The 12726-nt window shown below is 38.2% G+C and overlaps 1 protein-coding gene across 3 annotated transcripts in view; it reads left to right on the forward strand.

The window, feature by feature from the left end:
• The window catches only part of NYAP2 (neuronal tyrosine-phosphorylated phosphoinositide-3-kinase adaptor 2), a 265204-nt gene that overhangs the window by 201507 nt on the left and 50971 nt on the right, over positions 1–12726 (forward strand). The gene's annotated exons all lie outside the window — the stretch shown is intronic.

Here is a 12726-nt window from a genome sequence, read left to right on the forward strand (position 1 = left end):
CCTGCTACACCAGAGTGTGAGACACGCTGGCTCATGCTAGTGCCAGGCAAGAAGACCTTTCCTGCCCCTCACCTCTCCTCCTTCCTTCTACCTCAGCCCTTGTGAGGGCAGACTTGGTGGGGATCAAGCTGGGGGCAGCAGGGTAAGAACCTAGAGACAGGCAAAGAGAGAGAGGCCGCCTCCTCCGTGTACCAGGAGCAGGCCTGAATGGGCCAGGAGAGAAGAGTTTCCTTGAAATAAAGTTCAAAATTGTAATCAGTGTAAGGAACTAAGCATTTAAATTATTACTTCAATAAGACATTTTTGTGACTTGAAGAAACCAGACGATTTTAAGGTCCTTTATGTTCAAATTAACAGTTAAATAAATACACAGGCAAAAAAAATCTGATGGAATTACAAAATTTGCTGTAAGATTATTGCAAATTATATTTAGCCTGAATTATGGAATTGAATTTTATCACCTTGTTGGTTATCCATTTAAAATAATGCCTTATATTTATATACCATGTGTTAGCTTTTAAAATAAGTGCTGTTTCATTTGATCTTCACAGAAACCTGTGCATCTGTGGGCTGGTGTTATGATCTGATTATTTAGGTGACCAAACAGCTGCTCAAGAGGAACCAAACGGCCCAGACTCATTGGTAATTGGTAGACTCAAATCAGGAAAGGGATTTCAGGTTCCTGACCCGTAGTACAGATCTCTTCCCATGATAGAATTAGGTTGAGTTTCCCTTTTTCCACCTCCATGCTCAGGAATTCATTCATCTCTCCATCCATTCATTTATTCTTCTGTTTTTTCCAATATAAAGTTATCAGGCACTGAGCACATACCAGTGGAGGAGATTGCTATTAATCACAAAAGCTAAAAGTATAACTACAGTCTGTGACAGAATCTACCAAGGAAAATGACACGGCACTCCCTCTGAAGTAGGTTACACGGCCTCCTAATCTCTGGGGAACTGAGATCCCAGGTGACTTAGAAGAAGGAACAATCCAGGGAGGACCCAGGAGGTTTGATGACCCTGGGACTTGAGGGCACATGTGGGAGAGTAGCTGAGAGCAGAAGTCTGACAGAGCGAGGCTGAGCTGGCTGCATCAGTGATTCGAGTCTTACCTAAAAGTGCCAGGAATCCACTTATGGATTTTAAACTCCCGGGATTTTAAACTCGGGGATCAGGTTTACAAAGTCAGCTAATACATTCTCATCCTAAACCACGGGAAACAGAATTATGAAGATAAATATGCTGCCCCAAATTCAAAGAAGTGTTTGCTGTCTAGTGAAATTTCTCTGTTCTTGTAACTAACTGAGAGTTGTTTATAACTGATTGTTTTGATAGATCTAAACATTAATTCTAGAGCACCTGAGCAACTGTGTCACACATGTGCTTTTCTTCCCCTAATAAAATAGCAACATTGTACATGCTTGTCTTTCTTTGGTTCAGCCATTTACTCATTGAGCAGACTTGTAAGAACACCTGTCTTGAACAGCACCCTCTAAGGTGATGACAGATGTCCTCTGCCTTCAAGGAGCCTATGCTCTCCTGTGATGGTGCTTGATCTTTTTACTGTGAGAGGACATCATTGTCTCTGATTCAAAAAGAAAGGAGACTGGACTTTGTTTTCCTGTGGTTTGTAAGGTTTTTTCTGAAGTATTTATATACTTTTTCCCATTTTTTCCTAGCAAGATGATTGGTTAAAGCTGTGAGAACAGTTCCGGAGTCAAGGAATTTGGTGATATTAACTGGTGTCGGGTGTGTGTGTGTGTGTGTGTGTGTGTGTGTGTGTGTGTGTGTGTGTGTGTGTGTGTGTGTGTGTGTGTGTGTGTGTGTTTATCTATAGCTACTTATGGATTTTAGGCTTGGGTCTTATGTGGTCCGATCTGCAGTCAGCTAACTTATCATACTCTGTACATAACTATATGTGTGAGTATACACACACACACACACACACACACACACACACACACAGTCCCTTAAACCTGATTTCTACTAAACACATGCATAGACCATGACGTTCTATACTATACAGATACCCTGAAAGCTGCTGGAAAAAAAATACAACTTAATAGTAATTTCATTCTTGGTAGAGAAATTCTGAATTTCCACCTACTCTCTGTTTGATTCTCTTGGTAAAAAATAATTAACCAGGCATAAACAATTCAGGTAATGCGAAAGGTATCTTCTCCTTACTTGCCTCTCAGTAGATTAATCCTGTTTGAGAATCATGATGACAATAAGCTTGAGTTCTGACTGTAGGGCCAGCTCCTTGTGTCTTTCACTGACGGGAACATGACCCTGCCCTGTGCCCTCTCCAGGAGGAGTGGGCTCTGACATTCCTCCTAGCTGGCAGCTGTTGGCTTTGTTTGGAAAGGCCCTGTGGGTACAGCACACCACCGCTATTCACAGAGAATGTCCTTTCTGTTTCTGTGAGAAGCCATGGAAGACATTACAGAAAAGAAGGCTCTGACTGACTTATGCTGGGCATATACAGAGACTAAGTCTGGAAGCTTGTAAGCAGACCAGAATACATATCAAATCGTATTTGCATTGCCATCTGTTGTCCAAGACAGGCATTGCAGTATTCCCCATCTTGATTCTTTTAATGTTAAATTCAACTAAAATTTGGTCAATGTATTTGCTGGACTCTTCGGGAAAGATGAAGCAATGGAGGAAAACATTTTTTTTTTAATTAGAAATATACAAATCATTTATCTTTTACACTGGCTTCATTCTTTAAAATTTGGTTTAAAATAATTCATTTAATAGAAACTGCATGAGTCCTCATCGAGGATTAGTTATGTTACTCAGGGGAAATACAGTGGGGAATGAGATGGACACAGCTCCTGTCCTCAAAAAGCACGCGGTTTGGTAAAGAAGAGAATGGGAGGAAGGGAGAAGGAAGGAACAAGTGCGCCAGGCAGAGTGAGTGGCATGATTGAAATCCTAGAGTAAGAGGACTCATGGGGCTTTAGGAGAATTTAATGCAGTGTGACAGGTGCAAAACTGCAGGTGAGGCTGGCTCTGTAAGCTGAGCCATGGGTACCATCGTGAGGAAGCAGTTTAGACTTCATTATAAGCAGGAGAGCTGAAAGATCATATTTGCCTTTAAATAATAGCATAATAAAAATAGCTAACATTTCTTGAGGTCTTATGCTGGCCACTGCGGTGAAATCTACACTTATTATCTTATTTAATTCTTACAATAATTTTACGAAGTAGCTACCTTTATTTCTCCCATTTTACCTGTGAACAAACGGAAGCTTAGTGAGGTCAAGAAAACTGTCCTTGGTCATTCAGCTAGTCAGTGATGGGAGCTTAGTAGCTCTCCTGAAAAGATAATACCTCTTTCCCAAGAGCTCCAGCAGAAGTATGAAGGCAACTCTCATTGGCTGACTTGGGCCACATGTTCAATCCTGAGCCACTCAGTGAAGCCAAGGGGAATAGAATGATTGATTGGACAGGTCTGAATCACATGGCCACTTCTGAGCTGAAGTTGGGGTCAGCCCCTAGTATGGAACTATGAAAATTGAGATTACTGGTGATATTGTTCTCCAAAGGAAATTCAAGCTACTATTCCAGAAAAAAGAGTAAATGGATTCTGGACAGGTGAAAATGACAGATGACCATTACACCTCCTAAATTTTATTTTTAAATAATTTTTATTATGTTTAGCCATTTACTACCAAAACTTGCACCAACAATTTTAGAAAATTTTAGCAAATAGCAAACTTGAGTTATGCATAATCCTATCAACATTGTTACAAAAATAAAGCACAGAAGTTACTCATTTCTTCTGAATCTCTCCATATGTACATGTTATTAAACTTTTTTTGGAAATAAGTATCTAAATAAATAATAAAGCACAAAAAGCAGACCAAGAAGGAAGAGTAAAAGCAGTGATCTTAGTAAACTAGCTCATGATCAGTCAAGAATATTTTTGAGGTCATTTCAATGATTCCAACAGATTTAATTTATGAACACCTAAGAATCAGCGAGCCTTAGACGTTGCTTCTTATTACAAGTGATGAAAAAGTACCCTGAGAATCTGGATGGTTTCCCTCAGGTCTCACAGGCAGGTAATAGCTTTTCTTGGACACTGCTGTTGAGATTTTCCTAGGGCAGCATTTTACAACTGGTGGTTCCAACCTCCTCTGGAGTTTTCAAAGGTTTTCCCATGTTTCTTGTGCTTCAACATGATATTTTCTTCTGTTTCAGTTTTTGTTTGTCAAATACTCAATTGGCAAATTAACTGGATGAAAAGTTACCCTTTTAAGAAAACTTTGGGGTCTCAGAGTCCATAGAAAGCAACAGTTCTTAAACTCTTCAGTCCCAGAACTCTTTATGTTCTTAAAAGTTATTGAGAACCCCAAAGAGCTTTCCTTTATTTGGGTTAGGTCTAATAATATTTCTCATGTTAGAAATTAAAATTGAGGGTTAAAAATTTTCTATTCATTAAAAATAATAAATCCATTATATGTTAACATAAATAACATTTTTTTCATGAAAAATGACTCTATTTTCCAGAACTGTAACAAATGGTTACCAGATTGACATTGCTTTACATTTTTATAAATCTCTTTGATGTCTGACTCAGTAGAGCATAGATTCTCATCTGCTTTGGATTCAATCTGTTGTGATATGTTGCTTTGGTTAAAATGTATAAAAGGAATCTGGCCTTATACAGATGCATAGTTCAAAGGGGAGGAATATTTTAATAGCCTTTTCATATAATTGTGGATATTCTTCTTTAATACTTTCCCCAAACTCAACAAACAACAGTTTGGTAAGGGTTAGTTACATATCAATAAGCTCACCATGCTCTGTTACATTAAAATCCATTGGTCTATCTTGGACTTTAAGTGTATTTTTACCCATGAATGATTTTTTTTTTTTGTAGACAAGTCATATATTTTCTTTAAAAAAAGCATGATCACTTATAAAATGGCAAAAGTAAAAATTTGCTTACATTTTATTATTATTAAAATTATATAATAATAAACACTAAAATACAATATTTAACAACATGTTAGTCTAAATTATTATTTTTACTTCAACTTGCTTCTCCATATCACAGAAAAAATGTGATAAAATAAAATGATTAAAATTACTAAGGAGGTTTTAAAGGTTATATGTGTTTTTCTGGGAAACAAAATCATAAGACGAAAACGATTGGGGAGCTTTGATCTAGAGAACTGTTTGTTCCTTCTCTATAACAGCATTCTTTATGATCTGGAAAATTGCTTTTTAAAAGTCTAAACAAAGTCTTAATGTTTATCACACGAATAACTCTACTCAAAGAAATCTGTTAGTCACAAATTATTTCCCTTTGCAAAATCCCTCCTGCCTTTCTACCATGAGAATATACTTAATAAGATATAATTTTCATGAGCTTGCCAGGTGACTCCCACTCAGGCAATCCACCTATCCTCTGGCACAGTGATCATGTTTCATAATCAGCTGTTTTACCAAAAAGAATGGTTAGTGCTATTCTATTTTGATTTGTCCATTGGATCCAGGGAATCCCGTATATTTACTGCTATTTACTTTATTCCAAGGCTGAAATCTATATCCCTAATCCCACAAGGCAAATACTTGCCAATTATCATTATCAACAAGAAATAGGAAATGTGGGTGACTTAATTTAAAACCCTCCTCACTGTGGGGAGGAAATAAAACAGTTCAAAGCATATACTATACCGCAGTTGGTCAATGACACCAAATACTGTTGTGTATTTAAATGCCTTTGACCTGATTGCATTAAAAGACTTTTTTTAATTTACTTTTTATTTTTATTATTTATTTTTTGGCTGTGTTGGGTTTTTGTTGCTGTGCAGGCTTTCTCTAGTTGCGGCGGGAGGTGGGGGGGCTACTCTTTGTTGCGGTGCGCGGGCTTCTCTTGTTGCAGAGCAGGGGCTCTAGGCTCAAGGGCTCTAGAGCGCAGGCTCAGTCTCTGTGGTGCAGGGGCTTAGTTGCTCCGCCGCATGTGGGATCTTCCAGGACCAGGGCTTGAACCCTTGTCTCCTGCATTGGCAGGCAGATTCTTAACTGCTGTGCCACCAGGGAAGTCCAAAAGACTATTTTTAAAGTGGGAAACTTCCCCAAAATAGTGAGGATGAAACAAGGAAGTGAGTACTTCTACTGTCCTTTCTGAGCAGTTTGTTTGAGATGATAATCAAATGAGGTCATTGATTTTCCAAACATTCTTTTGCTTTTAATACATTTCATAAAATTTATGATTGGTTTTAGAGTCATTTACTCTTTAGGTCATTTTTTTGACTCATCTAATATCTTAGTTGTACCTTTACATACATTGTGAATTTTCTTATTTGTACTTTATCTTTCTAAACATATTTATAAAAATGTAAATGTTGGATCACTTGCTGATAGGTACCAATATCTCTATTAGAAAATATTCATTCAAATTATTAGACTAACACAAGAAATGCAACTGGCCTTCCCATCTCCAATTCCTTGTGAGACTACTACACCCCACCTCTAAGTGTGTAGACTACCTTATATCTACTACACTTGAGAGCCCTTCACATGTTACTAGGTCTTAGCAGTTGCACAAATCCTACTCCAAGAGACAATATAATTGTCCCTATCACAATTCAAATAACATTCAAATGTGTAAAATGATCAACTTAAAAAGGAAAAATGACTCCCACCCTTTCATTCAATGTGAGTTCTCACCTATTTCAACCATCATTACAATTGTATTCAAAAAGATGAGGAAGATTATGAAGTTTCTGAAGAGAGGACCTGTTTTCTCTTAAGAAAACATAGAGTGGAGTTCTTTCTGGTTTAGGCAGGTGACATAATTAGGGCAAGAATAGAACCGGTGAGAATGAAAAGAAAATGGAGTTTGGGAAGGGAAAAATAAGTCAATAGGCAGACGATGAGGCAAGAGAGACCGTAAAGCCATGGGATAAAAATGAGTGGCATGAAAGGATACACTCAAGGACCCATCCAGCCCACAAGGCAAGAGGTGGACTCTCGCTGCAGTGCACTCGAACGGTGCTCATCAGTCTCTGGGCACGTGTAATCCGTTCTGCATGACGAGGCTTTCAGGAGAAGCGCACAAGCTGGTGTTGATCTCCCAACATGTTTCTTCTGACAGGAAGGATCAGGTATCTCTCGAATAGTGTGCCGTGGCACAGTTTGGCTCAAGCCGTGCAGATGCTCAAGGAGAGAGAAAGTATCAATGAGTCGGGAACGAATGGCATCAGCCCGGGGCAGTTGCGTGTGTCCTACTGGGTGATAAGTGGCCATGTTTTGGCCCAGGTTCTCTTCCGCCCACTCAGCCCTGACTTCACTCCTCCGCCTCCGGCTCTGACGCGCCCTGAGCTCGGCTCTCACCACGCGGGCGAGCTCAGGGTCGGCTCCCAGTGCCGCAGCGCCGCACGTCCAGCTACGCCAGGTCCCGTCCGCTCCCAGGTTCCGGCTCCCCCGGGGCCCACCCCCTCCCCCATGAATGATTTATAACACAGTGCTTTTAGAAAATATCGGTTCACTAAGTCATGCAAATCTTCCATATGTTGACACATTTTGTTATAAAAATCAATACAACACATTTATTAATATTGCCACTGATCTCCTAAGAAAAGCCTTTAAGTATTAGAGCGCTGTCAAGCTCACAGTGGTAAATACAAGTGTTTCAAAATTTTACTATTTGCTTGAAAGCTCAAATGTATCATTGTCAATAAATACTGCCCGTTGTCTTTCTTAAAGCAATAAGCTCACTTCATTCATGTTTTGAGAAGGTGTCTGCCAAATATGCAAGTCTGTGTGGCAGTGAAAAATGCCTACTTAACTAGTACAGTTTGGTGCTGTTGCTTTGATGTGCTAAGGTATCAGCAGATTTATCCAGTCTTGTTTTGGGACTTTGAGTGCGTTTGTCAACACAGTGGAAAAACAAATAATGTCTTAGCATTTTTACGAAAATAGTTTTTACCTCAGGTCACCACCTCCCAAAAGCGTCTTAAATTCTGCTCCAGAAATTCTGCTATAGAATGAATGAACATGGCCATTACTGGAGATCAGATTGAAGTCCCTGTCCATATATAGTCTCATATTGATCTTATCCCAAAACACGTATTGCTTAGTTTATGTCTATAACAGACAGTGGTTCAAGGCAGAATCAAAAGAACTATAGCTATTGTAATAGAACATGCTACAAGGACCATACACAATTTCAATATCTGGTCACATTTTGTCTCAGGATGTTTGCTCTTCAACAAACCACAAAGCCAATTGTATGAAGAGGAAATATCATTAGTGTTACGTCCAGTTTTGAGTGTCATTTACATTAATAAGGTGAGTGATGTAAAAAATTTGTCTGGCATTTCTTTCCTTTTATTTGTTATTTAGGAGTAAAATGTCATATAGTTTAAATACATGTTAACTTATTTTTGCCGTGTATCCATTCCTAATATCGGGATGAAAGAGTTTTGTTCTATTTTTTGTTTGTTTATTCTATTTTTGACACCATAACGTGAAGTTAAATTTTTATCCCCATGGTAATATACATTTGATCCTGATACAAATCCTATGCCTTTTTCTGTATATTATGGCAGATGAATTTTTTAGGTAATAATTTTTAAGATAATTAAGGAGCATATATTACTTGTTAAATAGATAAAATATGTTCCTTTATAAACATATACTTTAACTCTCTTTTAATGTGGAATCAAGTATTTTTTGAAAAAAGCACATTTTCATATACAGCTAAAGTGATGAAGATCTTAAGGGCATTTCAGAATGATGTTTTTTAATAAAAGAGGCTGTCAAATTAAAAAAAAACCTGTTGATGCTACATGATGCTATGTTGCCATGTAAGAAACTAACCGTGCGTTACAGCGTCAAGGGCATCCCTGTGCAGTAAGCGGCATGATTTATATTCTCTCTACATAAGAAAGTGGAAGGCAAGGGAAATCCATGGCCTCAGATATTTAGAAGGAATACAGTGAGTACTCCTAACCCCACATGCATGTGATTCTCTTTCTCCTCTGTACAATGGATTCTTTAATTCTCTCCGTCTGTCATTGGGTCATAAATTTCATCCACCACGTTGCCACCTCATTTTTCTCTGGGTTTACCAGAGAACCCAGATCTTTACCAGAATTCCAGTATTCCCAAGGAGAATGACCAATTACTCCAGCATCAGTAGTTTTACTGTCTGACCCTTCAGATAACACTAGGATTTGGACCATAACTGAAGGATGCTCGGAGTCATTCACTGCCACATAAGTGCCACATCAGCTGCTTCCTTAGAAGTATGTCCCATGAAAGGCTGGAGAGAGAGAAGTATGTCTACTCCCAGGGTAGAGTTTTGCATTTGACTGATTTTCTTTCTCCAGGATCACAGCAATGATCAGATGTTTGTCTTCTAGCATCATAGTGACAGTGCCTAGGTCTACGGGCTTCTCAAGGATCTATAAAAATACTTGATATTAAAAAATGAAGCACCGACATTTCAAAAGAAACTGCCACATTAACATGAATGAACATCTAATTAAATCTATACAAAATGTGACATTAGGTCAATTTAATTAATTATTAAATTTAGTATTAAAACAGTTCCATTACATCTGAAAACAGTTTCTAGGTTAGATTGTCTAACTTGGTAAGTATTCCTGAGTACGCATGATTACTGTCTAGAAATCATAGCCAATCATGAATTAATTGGATTATTCACAGTCCAATAATTTCAAAGCAAAATTATAAAAATGTATTCCGATTACATACCGAAAAATTTACATTTGATGTGGGACATTTGGACGTCCTATATGTTTGCTATGATGTGTGATGGAAGCTTTAACACAAAATGTTTGGAATCTGTGAAGGTTTTAACATAGTCCTGGCAAAACTGCCCCTTATTACTCAGGCATCAGTTTATCTCAAATAGCATATGTGTTATTTCAAAAAAACGCCTTTCCCAGAAATGAAAGTAGAGCTTGCAAAAGCATACCTCAGTGTTTTAAATAAAAGGCCTTTTTTGTGACCTCCATGTAGCCCTAAGTCATTGATTAGAAACTTTCAGCAGCATGATTGACTAGGGAAAATCATAATATGTCTCTGCTAGTAGAGAAAAATAGTATGTATTGAAAAAATAAAACAAGATGGAGAAAAATATGTCTCCCCAGAATTTGATCTTATTTCTTTGATGCTAGATGAAAGTTTTTTTTCCGAAAAAATACACTAATCTCTTATTGCTGTGTAGATCCAGAGGTTGAGAACAATCATTTGTCTTTGCTTTCTGAAAACAAAGAGAACTCTAGTACTCATAATAGTAGCTGTGGGTGCCTTGGGGATTATCCTGTAACAATACCAAGGAACATAATCCTGAACAGAAATTCAGTTCACCTTACAGGGAAGATGAGAAATGATGGAGAAATTGCCATCCTTAAAAAAAAAACAATGAAAGATTGTATCCAACAAGAATAAAAAGAGAGAAGATAGTTCTTTCTAAGTAACAAAGTCCAATGGGCACTTACTTAATAAGAACTTTAAGATGATGATGAATTATTACCCTGGAAAGATCACATGATAATGTCTTGATGATGGTTTATTTCAAGGAATTAAAATTAATGTCTTCTTTCTTCCTTCTTTCCTCTCTCCCTCCCTCCTTCTCACCCTCTCCTTCCATCTACCTTTTTTCCATTCTTCCTTTTCCTTTCTCTGTCTCTCTGTGTTTCTCTCTCTCTCGCACATTCTTTCTTGTTCTCTTTACACTTGACCTTCACTGAAATTGCACAAACAACATCAACTTTTACTTCTAGGATGGATATTGGTAGTTTATTACACAAGCAGGGGTTTTTCCTTGGATGTAGGGAGAATAGATACTTTCTAGCTCATAATTAATCTTTTAATGGAATGAGTTTTTCTAAGGGGAGGAAAGCCTTATCTTAACTAAATTTTGAGGCATATGTCCATCGTTTTTGACCCCCAAATGCCTTGGCAATTTTTATATTAACAAAATTTAGGATGAAAACTTACTGTTTTTAGTCTTGTGGTTCCTAAGCCTCACTATTTAAGGCTCAAAGCACAGTGTATTTCTAAAGGTAAGTGAACTGGACGATTTAACTTTGATGTCACAGCCCTAGAGACTCTCTAAGAGGCTTGGTTATAAAAATAGAATCTTTTCTAGGATTTTTGAGACTTTTTAGAAAATTCTTTTGGCCAAAGAAACCTTGGTGGATCCAACATCATAAGGATTTGTTTCACCAACTAGGTCCCACAAACACCATGATAGATTCCAAATGTATTTAAGTCAAAGACAAGGTGAAACAGAAAAGAAGAGCTAAATGAGTATGATAAAGATAAACCAAAACCTCACAATTAAAAAAAATTGTCCTTATGACATGATACCATCAAGCAACAGTGTTATGGAGTACGTATGTATGTATGTGTGTGTACATACACACAAATGTGTGCATTTTCCACCTGCTGGTGTACGCATGTGTGCATAATGAATTCATAAGTAATCATCTCAGCCTGCCACTGCAGGTGAAGTCATAACCCACATGAGCCATGTTGGGATTGAACAGTCGACCGCTGGGTGACCTGACTTTAAAGCTACAGGGTGGCTGGCTGGCAAGGTCAGCCGCCATGTGTGATGAGTGGTTCGTGGTTATATTGCAGTCCCTAAGGGGGTGGATGAACCAAGACGTGATCTGGACCACGGTCCAATAGGGGTAAAGCAAGGCCTTTGTGGGTCACGATGAAATTGGGAGTTTGCTTGGATTTTAGTAAGTCTCAGTCTGTGCTTTAGAGATATCACTGTCTATGCTTGGAAGAGGCTGATTAAGTCAGAGTCTGACTGGAAACCTAGCAGGGGAAATTAATCCATAGGTACATTGGGTAATATAAAAGGCATTGGATTGTGTCACTCATCAGATAATCTCTTCAACATACCCTTTAAAGGAACCTCATAGTAAAAAAACATTATTTGCCATCCTTTTCTAGGAAAAAATGTTGAATTTTCTCCACGTGACTAAATGTGCTAATGCAATAAAGGGATATATGGAAACATCGGCTTATTATGAAAACGTGTCAACCAGGATTCTGATAGATGTTTTACATTTATTTTGTATAGTAAAAGATGATTCCTTAAGAGATGCTAGGATTTATGCCTCCTGGGAAGTTAGGTTCATTTATAAGTTAGAGCGATAGGTTATGTCATCATGGGACACATTTATATTTGAACACTCTTATATTTTCAAGAGTGGGTGGGTAGATACTAGAATCACCTGCACAAAACTTAGGGAGCGTTTCCCTAGAAAATCATGTACCCTTGAATGAGAATCACTGCTTTGGTAAGTCGGGGAGCCAGACCTTGAACCCAGGCCTTAAAACATATTCTATGTTACTGTCATTGCCACAATTTGCTTTAGAAGTTGCATTGACGTTTTCTAGGTTAATTTGAGTGTCTTCAGTGAAAGAAAAATCATATTAATTGAACACTTACTCTGTGGTCCTCACCAACATAAATACTCAGAGCCACAGCAAGCAGTGCTAAGTGCTAAGCCTATCTGGAAGAAAGAGGTAAACAGGGTTGCAGGATGCGTTACAATAGACGTGCACGTTGAAGCAGGCCTTAGAAAATAGATAACATCTGGTCTGATGAAAGGCCATGCGTGGGGACACCTTGTGAAGGACAGAAGCAGGGTCAGATGTGGAGACCGAGAAGAGATGCTGAGTTGTCTATGCTTTGGGGAGCAGACA

The sequence above is a fragment of the Orcinus orca genome, chromosome 7 (genome assembly GCF_937001465.1).
Source record: "Orcinus orca chromosome 7, mOrcOrc1.1, whole genome shotgun sequence".
NCBI classification, from domain to species: domain Eukaryota; kingdom Metazoa; phylum Chordata; class Mammalia; order Artiodactyla; family Delphinidae; genus Orcinus; species Orcinus orca.